This window comes from Canis aureus, chromosome X (assembly GCF_053574225.1).
Source record: "Canis aureus isolate CA01 chromosome X, VMU_Caureus_v.1.0, whole genome shotgun sequence".
Taxonomy (NCBI): domain Eukaryota; kingdom Metazoa; phylum Chordata; class Mammalia; order Carnivora; family Canidae; genus Canis; species Canis aureus.
The window spans coordinates 65,873,911-65,878,859 of NC_135649.1; the positions used below are offsets into that span (position 1 = coordinate 65,873,911).

At 36.1% G+C, this 4,949-nt stretch overlaps 1 pseudogene; it reads right to left on the bottom strand.

Moving 5' to 3' along the window:
* Nucleotides 1-1,533: 1,533 nt before the first annotated feature.
* LOC144308382 (large ribosomal subunit protein uL3 pseudogene) lies at nt 1,534-2,728 on the bottom strand (annotated as a pseudogene).
* Nucleotides 2,729-4,949: the final 2,221 nt, after the last annotated feature.

Here is a 4,949-nt window from a genome sequence, read left to right on the forward strand (position 1 = left end):
AAAGTGTTCTGATCTAGAGGTGACTATTAGGGATATAGGCATAAAAATAAAATCACACTCCTTGGCAGTCTGGAAAACTATGTATATGTCTAAAACTGTGCCCTCCTGGGACAGAAAAGGAACCTCCCAGTTACTAGTTCTTGGCTGAATATGGGTCAAAAGAAAACTCCCTGACATAAAGCAGCCTCTAAGCGCATACACATCCATTGGTAAAGGGTAAAAATCTTGCCAGTAAGTGCATTATGCCCACCCAGAGACAACCCTTAGGTGACTAGATAAAATAGATAACAACAGGCTGCACACTGCAAGGGAAATAACCAAGAAAATACTGAGCCCTTGGAGGAGGAGGATCATTATCCAGAGTTGCTTTAAGATACTATTATAAAATGTCCACTTATAACAAAAGATTATAAGAAATGCAAAGAAGCAGTGTCATGCATACACAGGAGAAACAGGCAGTAAATGCGGCCTTAAGGAGCCCAGATGGTAGATGTAGCATACAAAGATTTTTCAATAAAGAAATATAAATCATTTTAAAAGAACCAAATGGAAATTCTGTAGTTAAGAAGTACAGTAACTGAAATGAGAAATTTACTAAAGGAGCTCAATAATGTATTTGAGCTGGCCAAAGAAAAGAATCTACAAACTTGAAGATAGACCAGTGGAGAGAATGCAGTCTGAAGAACAGAGATAAAAATGAGAAATATCCTCAAGAGAAATGTGGAACACCATTACAAATACCAATGTATTCATAAAGTAAGTAGCAGAGGAGAGGAAAGGAGCAGAAAAAAATATTCAAAGAGATGGATGGAAACATCTAAATTTGATGAAAAACATTACACATCAAAAAAGCTCAAAAAACACCAATTAGGAAAAAAACAGATGTTCAAAGCTAAAGATAAGTAGAAAATTGTAAAAACAATAAGAGAAAAATGACTCCTCACATACAAGGAAACCCCAATATGATTAGCAGGTGAAGTTTCTCATAAGAAACAGTAAAAGCATGAGAGACTCCTAACTCTGGGAAACAAACAAAGGGTAGTGGAAGGGGAGGTGGTCAGGAGGTGACTGGGTGATGGGCACTGAGGGGGGCACTTGACGGGATGAGCACTGGGTGTTATACTATATGTTGGCAAATCAAACTCCAATAAAAAAATATACTACAAAAGTAAAAACCAGAAGACAAAGGGATCACATATTCAAATTGCTAAAATTAAAAAACTGTCAACCAAGAATATTATATCCAAAACTATCAGAAATGAAGGTGAGATAAAGATGGAAGTTAAAAGAAAATGCATTACTAGTAAATCTTTATTACAAGAAATACAAAAATACAAAGGAAATTATTCAGGCAAAAAGCAGGTGACACCAGACGGTAATTCAAATACATAAAACAGAGCACCAATAAAGTTTCTTGTGTAGATACTTAATAAAAGTATAATTGCATGTTTCTTCTTTCTTTTAGAAGAACTTACATTTTCCACTGGAAAATAATTATTGAGATCCCATCAGTTGTACAATCTGCTTCTGACATTAAGCTCCTTCATTTGCAGTTTGGTCTTTCATAAGTGATCCCATGAATGTTTTCTTATCCTCCACAATCTGGAATCAGTCATGGCCAAACCTGGAGGTGGTGTCAATGAACTTAAGGTCAATTTTCTCCATGTCCTGCCACTTGATCTGCACCAACAATGACTTGTGGAGAGTAAACACTTGTTTCTTGTTTCTCACTAAACAGCCATTCAGCATGACAAAGTCATTGGTCATTTCACCGTAGTTGACAAAGCCAACTCAGAGGGTTGATGCTCTTGTCAGACATCATAATCAGTGGAAGCATTGTTCTTGATTAGTTTGCCATCCTTGACGAGGTAGCCCTGACCAATCTTGTAGATATTCTTGTTGATCTCCGTGCAGTGATGGTAGCTTTTCTGTCCAGCCCATTCCATGGAGCCACTTGGGCAGGATGCCATGCCCCAATACAGCCCACCATGCACAGTCTCTGGTACGTCTTGCAGGGTATCTTGATGTGCCAGTGGCTGGTGACCTTTGTAACCTTTGCCCTTGGTAACACTAATGACATCTACTCATCTTGCCCAAACACTTGGTTCACAGGCACCTGCTGTTCCATGTTCTTAAGGGCCCAGTCCAGCTTTTCAACCACTGTGCCTCTATTCACCTGGATCTCCATGGGGTGGGCTTTCTTTTGGAATAGAGGAAGCAGGGGCATCTGGGAGTGGGTGATGATGTGGATGATTTGGTAGTACTTCTTCATGCTGTTGAAGTCGTTCTCTAGCTGCTGCTTGCCATCATCATCCTATCACTTGCATCCTACCTATTTGGTTGAAGGCCTTCTTAAACTTATGCCAGTTGTTATAGAAGTGCTTTTTGCACTCATCATGGATGTGCTTAGCGAGGATGGTCTTCAAAGTACAGAGGCCTCAAGGGGTTTCTTCATAGCCCATGATGCCCATAACGACCATAGATGGGTTTCCACAATGGTCACATCCTCCACAATTTCCTTCTTGTTCACTTTGGATCCTGGCCTGTTGACCTCTCACACAATGTAAGTCATGCCAGCCTTGTAGCCCAGGAAGGCTGTGAGGTGGATAGGTTTGGAAGATTCATCCTTGGGGAAGCTCTTCACCTTCCCATGGTGCCAGCTACTGTGTTTCTAGGGCAAGAAGTCCAGGGACCCATGTCTGGGAGCAGAGAATTTCCTATGAGACATTCTGCCGCCAAATGCAAGGAGAGCAAGAAATTTTTTTAATTTCATTGAAGTTGACTTAGAAAGCAGTCCTGTGTAGCAATATGTATTCTTCTGTTGGGAATGGAAAAAAAGTCTTGTAGTAATGAAAGTAATTCTTGGAAATGAAACCAGATGATATCCAGAATACACAAGAATAAATGAAGGGAGCTAGAAATGGGATATATGATGATTAAAATTAACAAAAATCTATGAATATACACCTGCCCTTAGGTGTTTTTGAAAGATATAAGCTCATATAAACTAATAGTTTTAACTATGTATTGTTGAGTTTAATATATATACATATATATGCATATGAATAACAAATGTAATACATATAACAGTAGTACAAAAAGGTGGTATGGAAAGGAGCTATATAGGAATAGGTTCTATAATTTACTGGAACAAATCAGTGCAAATATGAAGTAAATTCTGAGAGGTAAGAATGGATATTGTAAGCTCTAGAACAACAACTAAGTACCTGAAGAAATATACTTAAAATATTAAAGGGATCAAAATGTTACACTGGAACAGATCCACTTAATACAAGATGAAGACAATAAAATAGGAATAGAAAAAAAAGAGGCATATAGAAAAAAAGTGGAAGATGTAACAATATAAAATATGAAATAAGTCAAAAGGCAGAGATGGTCAGATTGAATATAAAAATCATGGTCCAACTTGATCCAACAAGTGTCCTGTCTATAGGAGAAGCACTTCATATTCAAAGATAGTGCCTATACTAATATCAGACAAAATAAACTTTAAAACAAACAAATGCCACTAAATATAAAAGAGATATTTCATAATATCAGAAATTCAATCTTTTAGGAAAATATGACAATTTTAAACATGCACCCAAGAACCTATCAAAATAGATGAAACAAAAACAGAATTGAAGGGAAAAATAGACAATGCAACAAATAATAGTGGAAGATTTCACAGCCCCTTTCAATAATGGATAGAACAACTAGGTAGAAGATCAAAGAAATAGAAGACTTAAACAGAATACACACTCTGCCCAAGTGCACATGGAAGATTCTTCAGGATAGACCATATGCTAGGCCAAAGAGCAAGCCTCAATAAATTTTAAAAGATTTGAAGTCCTACAAAACATGTTCTCTGGCCACGATAAAAATACTAGAAATCAGTACTAGAGGAGGAAAACATGGAAACTTCAGAAGGAAATTAACTCACTTTAAATGTGGGTCAAAGAAGAAATCACAAGGGGAGACTAGAAAATATTTGGAGGTGAATGAAACAGAAATGAATGAATGGGATGCAGCTAAATCTATCACTCAAGGGAATTTTATAGCTGTAAATGTCTATAATTTAAAAGAAGGAACATCTCAAATCAGTAACCTAAATTTCTGCCTTAGGAAACTAGAAAAATATGAGCAAATTGAATCAAAAGCTAGCAGAAAGCTTAGAGCGTAAATTCATGAAATACAAAATTAGTGGAGAAAGTTACAAAGCCACAAGTTGGTTCTTTGGGAAGATTAACAAAATCAAAAATTTAAGACTAGACCAATAACAAAATAATGAAGATTCAAATTAGTAATAAAAAAATGAAGGGATATCACTGCCAATTTTACAGAAGTAAAAAAGAGGTAAAAGACTCAGAACAACTATATGCCAACAAATGAGAAAACTTAGATGAAAGGGACAAATTCTTAGATACAAATTACTGAAACAGACTTAAGAAATAGACAAGTAATATAGATCCATAACAAGCAAAGAGATTAGATTACTAATCCAAAAATTACCCACAAAGAAAAAGCCCAGGCCTAGATGGTTTCACCAACTGAATTCTACCAGGCATTTCAAGAAGGATGAATACCAATACTTCACGAGATTTTCTAAAAAATAGAAGAGGGTTTTTTTCCAACTCATTTCAAAAATCAGTATTATCCTGATATCAAAAGCAAAGACATCACAAGGAAACTAAAGAGCAATATCTGTTGATAGATGATTGATGGATACATTACACAAATCCTCAACAAAATACTAGCAAACAAAATCCAGCATTTTAAAAGGGTTGTACATTGTACATTATAGCCAAGTGGGATTTATCCCAGGAATGCAAGATTAATGGAATCCAGAATCAATGTAACATACTATAGTAATAGAATATGGACAAAAAACATGATCATTTCAATAGACAAAGAAAAAAATTGTCAAAATCCAACACCCTTTCATGATA